Consider the following 20,249-nt stretch of genomic DNA (forward strand, 5'->3'; position numbering starts at 1 on the left):
CATTAAATTAAAAACAGGGGAAAAATAATAAAGTAGGTAATTAGATATAATAGGAATTGGCTGCTCCTTACAAATTAACTTAATAGCATCTCTAAATGGCTGAGGAATTCCAACAAAACCTACCTTATTTGGACCCTTTCGAATCTGAATATAACCTAAAACCTTACGCTCTAATAAAGTTAAAAAGGCAACACTAATTAAAACACAAATAACCAATAAAAGAAAATTCAAAATAAATATAAATAAATCATAAAGTATCAATACTATTTGTAGAAAAAGTCTACATAAATGAATTCTAAATTCAACACATTAATCTGTCAAAATAGTAAATAAATTAATATTAATCAATATAACAAAAAATATTTTAACCATATGGTCCTTTCGTACTAATATGGATTAACAATCTTAGGATAGAAACCGACCTGGCTCACGCCGGTCTGAACTCAGATCATGTAAGAATTTAAAGGTCGAACAGACCTAATCATTGGGCTCCTGCACCAAAAATTTTTCTTAATCCAACATCGAGGTCGCAATCTGCTTTGTCGATATGAGCTCTCAAAAACAATTACGCTGTTATCCCTAAGGTAACTTAATCTTATGATCATAAATTATGGATCAAAATAACAAACATAAATAAATGATATAATAATGAAGAGTTTATCTATTCTTCATGTCACCCCAACAAAACATCATCATTAAATATAGAAAGACAAACAAAAAACTATATAAAAGTAAAATGTCAAGCTCTATAAGGTCTTCTCGTCCTAAAGAAGAATTTAAGCCTTTTGACTCAAAAGTTAAATTCAAAAATTTATTAAGAGACAGTTGATTTCTCGTCAAGCCATTCATTCCAGCCACTAATTAAGAGACTAAAGATTATGCTACCTTTGCACGGTCAAAATACCGCGGCTCTTTAAAAATACGCTCAGTGAGCAGGCCAGACCTCAAAATATAAACAAGAGGACATGTTTTTGATAAACAGGCGGAAATCAATTTTGCCTAGTTCCTTATAATAAGTTCACAAGGTAAAAATTTCATACAAATAAATATACTAATTCTATCATTATTACAAAAATTTTAAAATTAAATTAATAATCTTAATAAAAAACCTAAAATATTTATAAAATCAAAATAAAAAATAATGAACTAAAACGTAATCTTAAAGATAGCTGGTTTAAAGCTTACTATTATATTTTTATAAAATAAATTATAGGTTATTAACTTCAAAGCTTATCCCTTAAAGAATAAATAAGTTAATATTTTTACTTAAAAAATTAAATAAAAACAAATAACTTTAAAAAATTAAATTTTTTCTTAAGAAACTAGATATCTTGGGAAACGATTAACATCTCATTTCTATAAATAATTTAATAATAATTATGATACATTAACTATAAATTATTTATAAATCAACCCAAATCGAGGCAAGTAAAATAAATACTAAAATTTTGATAAACCCTGATACAAAAGGTACAATAAATAAAATCTACTTAAAAAAATTTAAAATAATATTTCATAAAACACTTACATTACCAATAAACTATAATTTAAAAAATCAATTCTATAAAATATACTAAGACAAAAATACAATAAAATTATTTATATTAAATAATTAAATAAACAAAAAATAAATATAATAAAATAAATAATCAAGATATCCTGATTTGCACAGAAAAATTTTCAGTGTAAATGAAACACTTTACTAATAAGTTATATCTTGAAACTCTTCTTAGATACACTTTCCAGTACATCTACTATGTTACGACTTATCTCATCTAAATTGAAGCTACTTTAAAATAAAATAGAATAATCAATAATGAGAGCGACGGGCGATGTTTACACATCTCAGAGCCAATATCAGTTAAATTAAATAAATTAAATTACTATCAAATCCACCTTCATTAACAGTATTTCACTATCAAATTCGTTATAAACAAAAATCTATTGTAACCCACCTCCTCTTAACTATAAGCTGCACCTTGACCTGAAATATTTTATAATTATAAATCTTGAGAATTATAACTCTAAAAAGATTCTCTGATAACGGAGATATACAAACAAATAAATTAAGTAGAGTAAATCGTGTATTATCAATCATGGGGTAGGTTCCTCTGAATGGAATGAGATACCGCCAAATTCTTTGGGTTTAAAGACCTTAACTAATAGTACCCTGGTAAATATAAATAACATTTAAAATAATAGGGTATCTAATCCTAGTTTATTATTTAAATTTCACAGATTCATAAAAAGGGCCACAAATAAATTTTAACATTTCACCTTACAAATTTATATTACAACCCTAATAATATAAACAACTGTTTTAACCAATAATATTCACTTGTATCAATCGTATAACCGCGGCTGCTGGCACGAATTATGCCGATACTAAATCAATTGCTAAATCCAAAATCACTTGATAATTAAATCAAATTACTGCAAAAAGAACATTTAGTCTAACAAAACTTACATATAATACAAAGAAAAAGTGAATAAACAAGAAAGAATAAAACTTTTAAAAATAAAAAATAAGAATATTTTAAATCTATTAATTCAGGAAAAAATAAAAGATTCAAATATTTAAAGAAAAAAAAAGAAAAAAACCACAAACATTATAAAAAAAAAAAGAAACGCCCCTATGTATGACCACAACAACTTCTCTATTATATATAATTGAAGATTAATATGGAACATGTATAGCAATAAATGTATTATATTCTTTCTTATTTAATCTTTCTTTTCACTAATAAATAAAGAAAGATTAAATAATATAATAAATATATTTTATACAATTATGTAATTTAATATAATATGTTATTAATATGAATTCTTTTTTTATATGAAGTTAACTTTCATATATATTAGTTAAATAATCTAATTATAGATAATTTACATAATTATATTATTATAATTAATATAATTATTTATATTAATTATAATATTTTATATTTAAATTAATAATTTTATTTATTATATCCAATTATAATAATATTAAATATTAAATTACATATTATTATATATATTATATTATAATAACCTATTTTAAGCTAAAAACATAAGTAGCTATAATCCTAGGTAAATAATTACATTAAAATAATCAATTGATAATGGTAAGATGAACTTATAATACTTTAATTTCAATTAAATGTAATATATTAATATAAATTATTTATTATATATCTATATATATATAAAAAATAAAATGAGAATATAAATTAATCCTAATTAAACAAAATAATACATAAAAGAATTTCAAAAAAAAACTTTCGATTTATATATTAAATAAATGAAGTGCCTGATTAAAGGGTTACCTTGATAGGGTAAATAAAGTAAATAAAATTACCTTCATTAACATTACATAAGATAGAATTAAACTACCTCCTTTAGTATCAAAAACTAACGTGCATCATACACCTTAATGTAAAAAGGTAAGCTAAACAAGCTAATGGGTTCATACCCCATTTATAGAGGTATCAATCCTCTCCTTTTTAATGACCAACAACTCTACAAAACTTCTCTTCCTATCAACATTAATGATAGGAACGATCCTGTCCATTTCATCAAATTCCTGATTTGGGGTTTGAATAGGACTTGAGATCAACTTACTTTCATTTATTCCGCTCCTAACAAGAAATAAAAATATAATAATAAATGAATCATCAATTAAATATTTTATTGTCCAAGCAATAGCATCGACAATATTATTATTTTCAATTTTGCTGATTCAAATAAAATATCCCATGGGATGGGAAACAGAATTTATCCCATCAATAATAATTAGATCTAGACTATTATTAAAGATTGGAGCTGCACCTTTCCATTTCTGATTTCCAGAAGTTATAGGAGCATCAAGATGAAATAATTGTTTAACATTAATAACATGACAAAAAATCGCCCCAATAATGGTCTTATCTTATTGTATTCAATTAAGAACTTTTATTTGAACAATTATTATCTTAAGAATTATTATTGGGGCAATAGGAGGTTTAAATCAAACATCCTTACGACAACTTTTAGCATATTCATCAATCAGACATCTAGGTTGAATAATTAGATCATTAACAGTCAGAGAAAACATCTGAGAACTATACTTCATTATTTACTCACTATTAAGATTAATTATAGTTTTATTATTTAAGCAAATAGATTTATTTTTCATAAATCAAATTTATTCAGCCAGAAATATAAAAACCGAAATTAAATTCATAATATTCTTATCTTTATTATCTTTAGGTGGACTACCACCATTCCTTGGATTCTTACCAAAATGAATTGTAATACAATCATTAATAGAAAACAATATAACAACTATTATAACTATTATAGTTGTATTAACTACAATTACACTCTACTACTATATACGTATTAGATTCTCAGCTCTAATTATATCATACACAGAAAATTCGTGATCTATAAAGATAAAGTCCCAAGAATCAAGAATCATTCTTCCTATAACAGTAATAATTTCAACAATAGGATTGATTTCAACATCAACCTTAATTTCATTATACTAAGGACTTAAGTTAATCAAACTAATAACCTTCAAAGTTATAATTAAAAGAATAATCTTTTAGGCCTTAGTAAAATTTTACACCTCTAGAATTGCAGTCTAGAATCATAATTGAATATAAGACCTAAATATGATAAGAGAGAAAACATCTCATAAGTAGATTTACAGTCTACCACCTAAAATTCAGCCATCTTACCGCAAAAATGATTATTCTCAACAAACCATAAGGACATTGGTACTTTATACTTCATATTTGGAGCATGAGCAGGAATAGTAGGAACATCAATAAGAATACTTATTCGTGCTGAACTTGGCCAACCCGGATCTCTAATTGGGGATGACCAGATTTATAATGTTATTATTACAGCTCACGCATTCGTAATAATTTTCTTTATAGTAATACCTATTATAATTGGTGGATTTGGTAATTGACTTGTTCCACTAATAATTGGTGCACCAGATATAGCATTTCCACGAATAAATAATATAAGTTTTTGATTACTACCACCTTCACTAACCCTTCTTCTTACATCTTCTATAGTAGATAATGGTGCTGGTACAGGATGAACAGTTTACCCTCCTCTAGCAGGAGCTATTGCACACGGGGGTGCATCTGTAGATCTAGCTATTTTTTCACTGCACTTAGCAGGTGTATCATCTATTCTTGGTGCAGTGAATTTCATTACAACAGCAATTAATATACGATCAGAAAGTATAACTTTAGATCAAACACCTTTATTTGTATGATCTGTAGCTATTACAGCATTACTTCTCCTTCTTTCACTTCCAGTTTTAGCAGGAGCTATTACTATATTATTAACAGATCGAAATTTAAATACATCATTCTTTGACCCTGCAGGAGGGGGTGACCCAATTCTATATCAACATCTATTTTGATTCTTTGGACACCCAGAAGTTTATATTTTAATTCTACCGGGGTTCGGAATTATTTCACATATTGTATGTCAAGAAAGAGGAAAAATTGAATCATTTGGAACATTAGGTATAATTTATGCTATACTATCAATTGGACTAATAGGATTTATTGTATGAGCACATCATATATTTACAGTAGGAATGGATGTTGACACACGAGCATATTTTACATCAGCAACAATAATTATTGCTGTACCTACAGGAATTAAGGTATTTAGATGATTAGCTACATTATATGGAACTAAATTCAAGTTCAATCCACCATTATTATGAGCTCTAGGATTTATTTTCCTATTTACAATTGGTGGATTAACAGGATTAGTATTAGCAAATTCATCACTTGATATTGTATTACATGTTACATATTATGTAGTAGCCCACTTTCATTATGTATTATCTATAGGAGCAGTACTTGCAATTATAGGAGGTGTCATTCAATGATATCCACCATTTACAGGATTAACTATAAATAATACATGATTAAAAATCCAATTTACAATTATATTCATTGGAGTAAATTTAACATTCTTTCCTCAACACTTCCTAGGATTAGCAGGAATACCTCGACGATACTCTGACTACCCAGACGCATATACATCATGAAACGTAGTATCAAGAATTGGGTCTACAATTTCTATTGTAGGAATCATTATATTCATTGTAATTATATGAGAAAGAATGATTACAAACCGAGCAATTATATTTAGAGCTAACATAAGAAGATCAACAGAATGACTACAAAATAACCCTCCTGCAGAACATAGTTACTCAGAATTACCATTAATCTCTAGATTCTAATATGGCAGATTAGTGCAGTAGATTTAAGCTCTACAAATAAAGGTTTGACCTTTTATTAGAAAATATTTATTAATGGCAACATGATCAAATTTATCTCTTCAAGATGGAGCTTCACCATTAATGGAGCAATTATCATTCTTTCATGATCATACTATGGTCGTATTATTATTAATTACAGTAATTGTAGGTTATGCCCTAAGTTATATATTATTTATTGCCTATACTAACCGTAATATACTTCATGGACATTTAATTGAAACAATCTGAACAGCTTTACCAGCAATTACATTAATTTTTATTGCCCTTCCATCATTACGACTATTATATTTACTTGATGATTCAGTAGATGCAATAATTACAATTAAAACCATTGGACGACAATGATATTGAAGATATCAATATTCAGACTTCATAGACGTAGAATTTGACACTTATATAACACCAGAACAAGACCTAGAAAATGATGGATTCCGACTACTAGATGTAGATAACCGAACAATCCTACCAATAAATACAGAAGTACGAGTATTAACAAGAGCATCAGATGTTCTACACTCATGAGCAGTTCCTGCATTAGGGGTTAAAATTGATGCAACGCCAGGTCGGTTAAATCAAGGAACATTCACAATAAATCGACCTGGATTATTCTTTGGACAATGCTCAGAAATCTGTGGAGCAAACCACAGATTTATACCAATTGTAATTGAAAGAACTTCAGTAAATTTATTTATTAAGTGATTATCTAAGATAATTTAAGGAGTTAGTTAAAATAAATAACATTAGAGTGTCAATCTAAAGTAACTAAAAAAAATTAGTACACCTTGAAATTCATCAGATGACTGAAAGTAAGTAATGGTCTCTTAAACCAAATAATAGTAAATTAACGACTACTTCTGATGGGGAAATTATATCCAAATCCCTCAAATATCCCCTCTTATATGATTCTCACTATTCATTATATTTTCAGCTACATTAATCTTGTTTAATCAAATAAACTTCTTCTCATTTAAACCTAACCTTATTAAAAGAGCAGAAAAAGGAACAATTGAAATAAAAAACTTAAATTGAAAATGATAACAAATCTATTCTCAACATTTGACCCATCAACTAACATCTTTAATTTATCATTAAATTGAACTAGAACATTTCTAGGACTATTATTAATCCCATCACTATTTTGACTTACACCATCACGAATTAACATTATCTGAAATAAACTAAATTTAACCTTACATAATGAATTTAAAACACTTCTTGGACCAAAATCATTTAATGGAACAACATTCATTTTCATCTCAATTTTTATTATAATATTATTTAACAATTTCATAGGATTATTCCCTTATATTTTTACTAGAACAAGACATTTAGCATTAACATTTGCAATTGCCCTACCTATATGGCTAAGATTTATATTATTTGGATGAATTAACCATACTAATCATATATTTACACACCTTGTACCACAAGGTACACCGCCTGCATTAATATCATTTATAGTACTAATTGAAACAATTAGTAATGTTATTCGACCAGGTACATTAGCAGTACGGTTGGCAGCAAATATAATTGCAGGACAATTATTATTAACCTTATTAGGAAACACAGGACCATCTATAGCAATAAACTTAATCTCATTACTAATTATTGGACAAATACTTCTATTAATTCTAGAATCAGCAGTAGCAATAATTCAAGCCTATGTTTTCTCAATTCTAAGAACTCTATATTCTAGAGAAGTATATTAAACCTATGTTAACAACTCACTCAAACCACCCATTCCACTTAGTAGACTATAGACCTTGACCATTAACAGGAGCAATTGGAGCAATAGTCCTAGTATCAGGACTAGCAAAATGATTCCACCTATTTAATATTAACTTATTCATAATTGGATTTGGAATTACCCTACTAACTATAATTCAATGATGACGAGATGTAGTACGAGAAGGAACATATCAAGGATTACATACAGGATTTGTATCAATTGGATTACGATGAGGAATAATTTTATTTATTGCATCAGAGGTATTATTTTTCGTTTCTTTTTTTTGAGCATTCTTTAGAAGAAGATTAGCACCAACAATTGAACTAGGAATACTATGACCTCCAATAGGAATTCAACCCTTTAACCCTATACAAATTCCATTACTTAATACAGCTATTCTTTTAGCATCAGGAGTAACAGTAACATGAGCACATCATAGTTTAATGGAATCTAATCATACTCAAGCACTACAAGGATTATTCTTCACAGTGTTATTAGGACTATACTTTACAATACTTCAAGCATATGAATATTGAGAAGCACCTTTTACCATTGCAGATGCAGTTTATGGATCAACATTCTTTGTTGCAACAGGATTCCATGGTTTACACGTAATTATTGGAACAATCTTTTTATCAACATGTCTACTTCGACACTCAATAAATCAATTTTCACCAAGACATCACTTTGGATTTGAAGCAGCATCATGATACTGACACTTCGTAGACATAGTATGATTATTCTTATATATCTCTATTTATTGATGAGGTAGATAATTGTTTTTCTAGTATAAATAGTACATTTGACTTCCAATCAGAAAGCTTGATATAAATCAAGAAAAACAATTCTAATTCTATCAACAAGAGTTTTCATTAGATTTATTATTCCAATAATTGTTATAATCCTGGCAACAACACTATCAAAAAAATTAATTAATGATCGAGAAAAAAGATCACCATTTGAATGTGGGTTTGATCCAAAAAGATCAGCACGAATACCATTCTCAATACGATTCTTCCTAATCGCAGTAATCTTTTTAATTTTTGATGTAGAAATTGCACTAATTCTACCAATTGTAATTATTTTTAAAACTTCAGACATTATAATCTGAACAGTATCAACAATATTTTTTATTCTAGTTCTATTAGGAGGACTATACCATGAATGAAACCAAGGAGCATTACAATAAGCAGAATAAAGGGTTGTAGTTAAATATAACATTTGGGTTGCATTCAAAAAGTATTGATATTATCAATCAACCTTAAATAGAATAAGAAGCGAAATATTGCAGTCAGTTTCGACCTGGAAGATTGGTATGTACTACCCTTATTCTTATTAATTGAAGCCAAAAAGAGGCGTTTTACTGTTAATAATATAATTGAACTATAATAGTTCCAATTAAGGAAATGTAAAGCCAATATGAAAGCTGCTAACTTTTTATATTAGCGGTTAAACTCCGTTAACATTTCTAAAATTTATATAGTTTAAATAAAACATTACATTTTCACTGTAAAAATAGTATATCTATATTTATAAATACTTAAAAGTAAAAATACTTCCTTAACATCTTCAGTGTCACGCTCTAATTATAAGCTATTTAAGTAAACGAAAAACAATATTACCAAAATAAATATTCAAAAAATAAAAGTTAAAAGATAAATCTTGAAATTAGAATCATATCAACCTTGAATATAACCAATTAAATAAATAAATAATCTATATAAACCTTGACCACCAAGTAATTCACCTCAACCATAATCAAATGACTTAGATGAATAATAACCTATTTTTAAAGGAATATATCTAATAAACTTAGTTGAAAGAAAAGGTATAAATCATATAGAACCAGCAAATCTAACAAAAGAAAGTATACTTAAAGAAAATAAATTATGAGAAAAATCAAAATTAGAAATAAGATAACCTAAATAAGCACCTAAAATAACAACTGTAATAGTTAAAAACTTTAAATAATAAGGTAAAGCAATCACATGAGGAATAGGAAAAATTAATCAAGATAAAAGACTACCACCAAAAACAGCAACAAACAATAGACCAATTATTCCAAATGAAATATAATAACCCTTATCATCAAAAGAAAATCTAGAATAAAACTTATTATCACCAGATATTGAATAATAAAACAAACGAAAAGAATAAGAAGCAGTTAAACCAGTAGAAAAAAAATAAAGAAAAAAAATTAAACAATTAATTCATCTTAAACAAACCATCTCAAGAATTAAATCCTTTGAATAAAATCCCGCTAAAAAAGGTATTCCACACAAAGATAAACTAGAAACATTAAAACAAACTGAAGTTAAAGGTATGAAATTAACAATTGATCCTATAAAACGAATATCCTGAGAATCCTTCAAATTATGAATTATTGAACCTGCACATATAAATAATAATGCCTTAAATAAAGCATGAGCCAATAAATGAAAAAATGCAAGCTTTGGATAACCTATAGCCAAAATTCTTATTATTAAACCAAGTTGTCTTAAAGTAGAAAGAGCAATAATCTTCTTTAAATCAAACTCAAAATTAGCGCCCAATCCAGCCATAAATATAGTTATACAACCAATTAAAAGTAAAAATCAACCACAATTATAAGTATCCAATATTGGTCTAAAACGAATTAATAAATAAACACCAGCAGTAACAAGAGTAGAAGAATGAACTAAAGCAGAAACAGGAGTAGGAGCTGCTATAGCAGCAGGAAGTCATGAAGAGAAAGGAATCTGAGCTCTCTTAGTTATAGCTGCTAAAACAATTAATATAGTAATGAGCTTTATTTCAAAAGAATTAGAAATAAAATCATAATAATAAATATAATTTCAACCACCAAAATTTAACATTCATGCAATAGAAATTAAAATAGCAACATCACCAATACGATTAGAAAGTGCAGTTAATATACCAGCACTATAAGATTTTACATTTTGATAATAAATAACTAAACAATAAGAAACTAAACCTAAACCATCTCAACCTAATAAAATTCTAATTAAATTAGGACTAATAATTAAAAAACCTATAGAAAGAATAAATATTAAAACAATAATAATAAAACGATTTATATTCTTTTCACCAGATATATAATCCTCTCTATAATAAATAACCAAAGAAGAAATATATATAACAAAAGATATAAAAATAAGAGATATTCAATCCAAAATTAAAGTTATAACAACTATAGAACCATTTAAATTGAAAAGCTCTCACTCAACAAAAACTCAATAATCAATTATTAAATAATAAATACCTAAAATAAAAATTATAGTTCTCGAAATAAACAAAGAAAAAAAACTCAAAGAACAAATAGAAAATAAATTCACGGCCTAAGATGAAAAACTTCATATCATTGATTCCACAAAACAATATTTTTAATTAAAATACTTAAGCAAACTAAACAAAGAAATATTCACCCTTTAAACAGAGAATATTTAAAGGCAATCAATGTAAAAGTAAAAGATGATATTCACGAAAATAACCAAGAGAACAAGTATAAACACCAGAATAATAATTCCCATGCTGAGAATAAGAATATATATACAAAGTATAAACAGCTCTAAAAAAAGATAAAAAAATCAAAGCAAAGAATCTAAAAGAAGATCAAGATATAATTCTATTTAATAATCTAATTTCACCTACCAAATTTAAAGGAGGAGCAGCCATATTTGATGATCTTAAAAGAAATCATCATAAAGCCATTCTTGGCATCAAATTAATTATACCCTTGTTAATTAATAATCTTCGTCTACCTAAACGTTCATAAATAATATTAGATAAACAAAATAAACCAGAAGAACATAAACCATGACCAACCATTAGAGAAAGAGAACCTACACAACCTCATCAATTCATAGTCATCAATCCACCAATAACCATTCTTATATGAGCAACAGAAGAATATGCAATTAAAGACTTTAAATCAACCTGACGAAAACAAATAAATCTTACAATAACACCCCCAGATAAACCTAAAGACAATCAAAAATAATTAAACTTTAAACCCAAATAAGAAATAACCTTTATAACACGAAAAATACCATAACCACCTAACTTTAATAAAACACCAGCAAGAATTATTCTACCTGAAATAGGGGCCTCTACATGAGCCTTAGGAAGTCATAAATGAACCAAAAACATAGGTATCTTAACTAAAAAAGCCAAAATTATAAATACATAAAACATAAAATAATAAGAACCAAAATCAACCTATAAAGGAAAATATAAAGTATTAGAAAAATCATAAACCTTAAATAAAACTAATAATAAAGGTAATCTAGCAACCAAAGTATAAAAAATTAAATAAACACCAGCCTGCAAACGCTCAGGTTGATAACCCCAACCCAAAATTAAAAGTAAAGTAGGAACTAATCTAGCCTCAAAAAAAATATAAAAAGAAAGAAGACTTAATCTAGCAAATGAACAATAAAGCATAATTATTAAAATCAAAACCATAAAAACAAAAAAATTAGAATGATATGAACTTAAATAAACTGAACCTCTAGCAGTGATTATTAAAGAACAAATCCAAAAACTAAGTAAAATTAAACTAAAAGAAAAATAATCAATACCAAAATAATATCTAATTATATTCAAATCAGCATATGAATAAACACAAATTATAAAAACAAAACCCAACAGAAACATTAAAGAATGAACCAACCATCAACAATTATTTAATAAACAAAGAGGGATCAAAGAAATAGTTATAAACAAATACTTTAACATAAAGATAAACCAAAAGAATTAAAAAAATCATTACCATGAGAACGAATTATTGAAACTAAAATAGAAAGACCTAAAGCACCCTCACAAACAGAAAAAACTAAAAAAATAACAGGAAAAAAATAATCATAATCAAACTCAATAAGAATAACAATAACTAACATAAATAAAGAAAGAACAATATATTCTAATCTCAAAAGAACCATTAATAAATGTTTACGTTTAGAAGAAAAAACATAAACACCAGCAAAATAAATCAATAAAGAAGTAAAAATAGAGAATATAAACATTAGTTTTAATAGTTTAAAAAAAACGCCGGTCTTGTAAACCGGAAATAAGTCCAGCCCCCACTTTTAAAACTTCAGAGGTGGAAAAGCTTCCATCATCGGTCCCCAAAACCGGTATTTTAAATAAACTAACACCTGAAATGATCAAAATAATAATTATATCATTATCAAATGTAATTAATATTAATTTTATTAAATTAAGACACCCAATATCAATAATGCTTTTTATTATCCTTCAAACCTTCCTAGTTGGATTAATAACAGGAACAATAATAGAAAGATATTGATTATCATATATTTTATTTTTAACATTTCTTGGTGGTATACCAGTATTACTTATTTACATTACAAGAATTGCATCAAACGAAATATTTCAGCCTAAATCAATCACTATAATTATTACATTAATAATGTGAGTATTTATCATATTAATATTAACTATTCTAGATATATCTATATTTATAGACTTTTTCAAAAACACCGAAACTATAAATATTGATAATTCAATCAATTATCAAGAAATAACAATATCTTTAGAAAAATTATATAATAGAACAACATTCATTATTACAATAATAATAATAATTTATTTATTTTTAGCACTACTAGCAGTTGTTAAAATCACCAATATTAATCAGGGACCTATTCGTAAAATAAGATAATTACTAATGAATAAACCCTTACGATTAAGACATCCTTTAATTAAAATTATTAATAACTCTTTAATTGACTTACCTGCCCCAACAAATATTTCATTTTGATGAAATTTTGGATCCCTATTAGGGTTATGTTTGGTAATTCAAATCGTAACTGGACTATTTTTAGCTATACATTATACATCAAATATTGAAATAGCATTCAGTAGTGTAGTACACATCTGCCGAGACGTAAATAATGGTTGAATTATCCGAACCTTACACGCAAATGGAGCATCTATATTTTTTATTTGTATTTACTTACATGTAGGACGGGGAATTTACTATGGATCTTATATATATATACATACCTGAATAATTGGTACAGTGATTTTATTTTTAGTTATAGCAACTGCATTTATAGGATATGTCTTACCCTGAGGCCAAATATCTTTTTGAGGTACAACAGTAATTACTAATTTATTATCAGCAATCCCATACTTAGGAACAGATTTAGTCCAATGAGTATGAGGAGGATTCGCTGTTGATAATGCAACATTAAATCGATTCTTCACATTCCATTTTGTATTACCATTTATTATTGCTGCTATAGCAGCAATTCATTTATTTTTTCTTCACCAAACAGGATCTAATAATCCTCTTGGACTAAATGGAGATATTGAAAAAATTCCATTCCATCCATACTTTACCTTTAAGGATTCTATTACATTTGTAATAATAACATCATTATTAATTATACTATGTTTAATTAATCCTTACCTATTAGGAGATCCAGATAATTTTGTACCTGCCAACCCATTAGTAACACCAGTTCACATTCAACCAGAATGATATTTCCTATTTGCATATGCAATTCTACGATCTATCCCTAATAAGTTAGGAGGTGTTATTGCATTATTTTTATCAATTACAATCTTAATAATTTTACCATTTTATAATAAAACACCATTCCGAGGCATTCAATTTTACCCTATTAATCAAATTTTATTCTGAATTATAGTAGTTGTTGTATGCTTACTAACGTGAATTGGTAAACGACCTGTTGAAGAACCTTATATTATAACAGGTCAAATCTTAACAATTATTTACTTCACATATTTCTTAATTAATGTCCATGTCGCAAACGCATGAGATAAATTAATTAAGGAATAAAGTTAATTAGCTTAGGAAAAGCATATGTTTTGAAAACATAAAATTAGAAGTTTAACTCTTCTATTAACTTTTCTCAAAAAATTTCACTAAACAAATGAGATAAATAAAATCTTTAAACCAACAAAGAAAATAAAAAATTCAAAGATAAAGGTAAAAAACTTTTTCAAGCTAAGTACATTAATTTATCATAACGGAACCGTGGTAATGTTCCACGAACCCAAATAAAACCAAAAGATATAATAGCAAGCTTAATAAAAAATATAAAAGAATAAAAATCACCGCCCAAAAAAATTAAAGCCAATAACATTCTTATGAAGACAATTCTAGTATATTCAGCTAAAAAAATTAAAGTAAAACCACCCGCACCATACTCAATATTAAATCCTGAAACTAACTCAGATTCCCCTTCAGCAAAATCAAAAGGAGTACGATTAGTTTCAGCTAAGCAAGAAGCAAAACAAGCTAAAGCTAAAGGAAAAGAAATAATAATAAATCAACAATAAAGCTGATAGTTTATAAAATCAAACATATTAAAACTACCAATTAAAATAATTAAAGGCAATAAAATTAAAGCTAAACTAACTTCATAAGAAATTGTTTGAGCAACAGAACGAAGAGAACCTAATAATGAATAATTTGAATTAGAAGATCAACCAGCAATTATAACAGTATAAACACCTAATCTAGTACAACATAAAAAAAATAAAAATCCATAAGAAAAAGAACACATATAAGTTAAATAAGGAAAAATTACTCAAACGGCTAAAGAAATCATTAAATTAAAAACAGGGGAAAAATAATAAAGTAGGTAATTAGATATAATAGGAATTGGCTGCTCCTTACAAATTAACTTAATAGCATCTCTAAATTGCTGAGGAATTCCAACAAAACCTACCTTATTTGGACCCTTTCGAATCTGAATATAACCTAAAACCTTACGCTCTAATAAAGTTAAAAAGGCAACACTAATTAAAACACAAATAACCAATAAAAGAAAATTCAAAATAAATATAAATAAATCATAAAGTATCAATACTATTTGTAGAAAAAATCTACATAAATGAATTCTAAATTCAACACATTAATCTGTCAAAATAGTAAATAAATTAATATTAATCAATATAACAAAAAATATTTTAACCATATGGTCCTTTCGTACTAATATGGATTAACAATCTTAGGATAGAAACCGACCTGGCTCACGCCGGTCTGAACTCAGATCATGTAAGAATTTAAAGGTCGAACAGACCTAATCATTGGACTCCTGCACCCAAAATTTTTCTTAATCCAACATCGAGGTCGCAATCTGCTTTGTCGATATGAGCTCTCAAAAACAATTACGCTGTTATCCCTAAGGTAACTTAATCTTATGATCATAAATTATGGATCAAAATAACAAACATAAATAAATGATATAATAATGAAGAGTTTATCTATTCTTCATGTCACCCCAACAAAACATCATCATTAAATATAGAAAGACAAACAAAAAACTATATAAAAGTAAAATGTCAAGCTCTATAGGGTCTTCTCGTCCTAAAGAAGAATTTAAGCCTTTTGACTCAAAAGTTAAATTCAAAAATTTATTAAGAGACAGTTGATTTCTCGTCAAGCCATTCATTCCAGCCACTAATTAAGAGACTAATGATTATGCTACCTTTGCACGGTCAAAATACCGCGGCTCTTTAAAAATACGCTCAGTGAGCAGGCCAGACCTCAAAATATAAACAAGAGGACATGTTTTTGATAAACAGGCGGAAATCAATTTTGCCTAGTTCCTTATAATAAGTTCACAAGGTAAAAATTTCATACAAAAAAATATACTAATTCTATCATTATTACAAAAATTTTAAAATTAAATTAATAATCTTAATAAAAAACCTAAAATATTTATAAAATCAAAATAAAAAATAATGAACTAAAACGTAATCTTAAAGATAGCTGGTTTAAACCTTACTATTATATTTCTATAAAATAAATTATAGGTTATTAACTTCATAGCTTATCCCTTAAAGAATAAATAAGTTAATATTTTTACTTAAAAAATTAAATAAAAACAAATAACTTTAAAAAATTAAATTTTTTCTTAAGAAACTAGATATCTTGGGAAACGATTAACATCTCATTTCTATAAATAATTTAATAATAATTATGATACATTAACTATAAATTATTTATAAATCAACCCAAATCGAGACAAGTAAAATAAATACTAAAATTTTGATAAACCCTGATACAAAAGGTACAATAAATAAAATCTACTTAAAAAATTTAAAATAATATTTCATAAAACACTTACATTACCAATAAACTATAATTTAAAAAATCAATTCTATAAAATATACTAAGACAAAAATACAATAAAATTATTTATATTAAATAATTAAATAAACAAAAAATAAATATAATAAAATAAATAATCAAGATATCCTGATTTGCACAGAAAAATTTTCAGTGTAAATGAAACACTTTACTAATAAGTTATATCTTGAAACTCTTCCTAGATACACTTTCCAGTACATCTACTATGTTACGACTTATCTCATCTAAATTGAAGCTACTTTAAAATAAAATAGAATAATCAATAATGAGAGTGACGGGCGATGTGTACACATCTCAGAGCCAATATCAGTTAAATTAAATAAATTAAATTACTATCAAATCCACCTTCATTAACAGTATTTCACTATCAAATCCGTTATAAACAAAAATCTATTGTAACCCACCTCCTCTTAACTATAAGCTGCACCTTGACCTGAAATATTTTATAATTATAAATCTTGAGAATTATAACTATAAAAAGATTCTCTGATAACGGAGATATACAAACAAATAAATTAAGTAGAGTAAATCGTGTATTATCAATCATGGGGTAGGTTCCTCTGAATGGAATGAGATACCGCCAAATTCTTTGGGTTTAAAGACCTTAACTAGTAGTACCCTGGTAAATATAATTAACATTTAAAATAATAGGGTATCAAATCCTAGTTTATTATTTAAATTTCACAGATTCATAAAAAGGGCCACAAATAAATTTTAACATTTCACCTTACAAATTTATATTTCAACCCTAATAATATAAACAACTGTTTTAACCAATAATATTCACTTGTATCAATCGTATAACCGCGGCTGCTGGCACGAATTATGCCGATACTAAATCAATTGCTAAATCCAAAATCACTTGATAATTAACTCAAATTACTGCAAAAAGAACATTTAGTCTAACAAAACTTACATATAATACAAAGAAAAAGTGAATAAACAAGCAAGAATAAAACTTTTTAAATAAAAAATAAGAAAATTTTAAATCTATTAATTCAGGAAAAAATAAAAGATTCAAATATTTAAAGAAAAAAAAAAAAAAAACCACAAACATTAACAAAAAAAAAGAAACGCCCCTATGTATGACCACAACAACTTCTCTATTATATATAATTAAAGATTAATATGGAACATGTATAGCAATAAATGTATTATATTCTTTCTTATTTAATCTTTCTTTTCACTAATAAATAATCGTAATCCAATTGATACAAATTATAATTATATACCTATTATATACCTATTATAATTGGTGGATTTGGTAATTGACTTGTTCCACTAATAATTGGTGCACCAGATATAGCATTTCCACGAATAAATAATATAAGTTTTTGATTACTACCACCTTCACTAACCCTTCTTCTTACATCTTCTATAGTAGATAATGGTGCTGGTACAGGATGAACAGTTTACCCTCCTCTAGCAGGAGCTATTGCACACGGGGGTGCATCTGTAGATCTAGCTATTTTTTCACTGCACTTAGCAGGTGTATCATCTATTCTTGGTGCAGTGAATTTCATTACAACAGCAATTAATATACGAACAGAAAGTATAACTTTAGATCAAACACCTTTATTTGTATGATCTGTAGCTATTACAGCATTACTTCTCCTTCTTTCACTTCCAGTTTTAGCAGGAGCTATTACTATATTATTAACAGATCGAAATTTAAATACATCATTCTTTGACCCTGCAGGAGGGGGTGACCCCATTCTATATCAACATCTATTTTGATTCTTTGGACACCCAGAAGTTTATATTTTAATTCTACCGGGGTTCGGAATTATTTCACATATTGTATGTCAAGAAAGAGGAAAAATTGAATCATTTGGAACATTAGGTATAATTTATGCTATACTATCAATTGGACTAATAGGATTTATTGTATGAGCACATCATATATTTACAGTAGGAATGGATGTTGACACACGAGCATATTTTACATCAGCAACAATAATTATTGCTGTACCTACAGGAATTAAGGTATTTAGATGATTAGCTACATTATATGGAACTAAATTCAAGTTCAATCCACCATTATTATGAGCTCTAGGATTTATTTTCCTATTTACAATTGGTGGATTAACAGGATTAGTATTAGCAAATTCATCACTTGATATTGTATTACATGATACATATTATGTAGTAGCCCACTTTCATTATGTATTATCTATAGGAGCAGTATTTGCAATTATAGGAGGTGTCATTCAATGATATCCACTATTTACAGGATTAACTATAAATAATACATGATTAAAAATCCAATTTACAATTATATTCATTGGAGTAAATTTAACATTCTTTCCTCAACACTTCCTAGGATTAGCAGGAATACCTCGACGATACTCTGACTACCCAGACGCATATACATCATGACACGTAGTATCAAGAATTGGGTCTACAATTTCTATTGTAGGAATCATTATATTCATTGTAATTATATGAGAAAGAATGACTACAAACCGAGCAATTATATTTAGAGCTAACATAAGAAGATCAACAGAATGACTACAAAATAACCCTCCTGCAGAACATAGTTACTCAGAATTACCATTAATCTCTAGATTCTAATATGGCAGATTAGTGCAGTAGATTTAAGCTCTACAAACAAAGGTTTGACCTTTTATTAGAAAATATTTATTAATGGCAACATGATCAAATTTATCTCTTCAAGATGGAGCTTCACCATTAATGGAGCAATTATCATTCTTTCATGATCATACTATGGTCGTATTATTATTAATTACAGTAATTGTAGGTTATGCCCTAAGTTATATATTATTTATTGCCTATACTAACCGTAATATACTTCATGGACATTTAATTGAAACAATCTGAACAGCTTTACCAGCAATTACATTAATTTTTATTGCCCTTCCATCATTACGACTATTATATTTACTTGATGATTCAGTAGATGCAATAATTACAATTAAAACCATTGGACGACAATGATATTGAAGATATGAATATTCAGACTTCATAGACGTAGAATTTGACACTTATATAAAACCAGAACAAGACCTAGAAAATGATGGATTCCGACTACTAGATGTAGATAACCGAACAATCCTACCAATAAATAC

General features: G+C 27.0%; 2 long non-coding RNA genes across 2 annotated transcripts; one reads left to right on the plus strand and one right to left on the minus strand.

Moving 5' to 3' along the window:
• Positions 1 to 326: 326 nt before the first annotated feature.
• Positions 327 to 17,252, minus strand: LOC126313201 (uncharacterized). The gene is made up of 2 exons (XR_007555074.1): positions 16,791 to 17,252; positions 327 to 1,180 (listed from the first exon to the last, which is right to left on the minus strand). It is a non-coding gene; the product is annotated as an uncharacterized LOC126313201 (long non-coding RNA).
• On the plus strand, positions 3,436 to 19,729 carry LOC126313210 (uncharacterized). The gene is made up of 2 exons (XR_007555082.1): positions 3,436 to 5,870; positions 19,364 to 19,729. It is a non-coding gene; the product is annotated as an uncharacterized LOC126313210 (long non-coding RNA).
• Positions 19,730 to 20,249: the final 520 nt, after the last annotated feature.

The sequence above is a fragment of the Schistocerca gregaria genome, unplaced genomic scaffold (genome assembly GCF_023897955.1).
Source record: "Schistocerca gregaria isolate iqSchGreg1 unplaced genomic scaffold, iqSchGreg1.2 ptg000470l, whole genome shotgun sequence".
NCBI classification, from domain to species: Eukaryota; Metazoa; Arthropoda; class Insecta; order Orthoptera; family Acrididae; genus Schistocerca; species Schistocerca gregaria.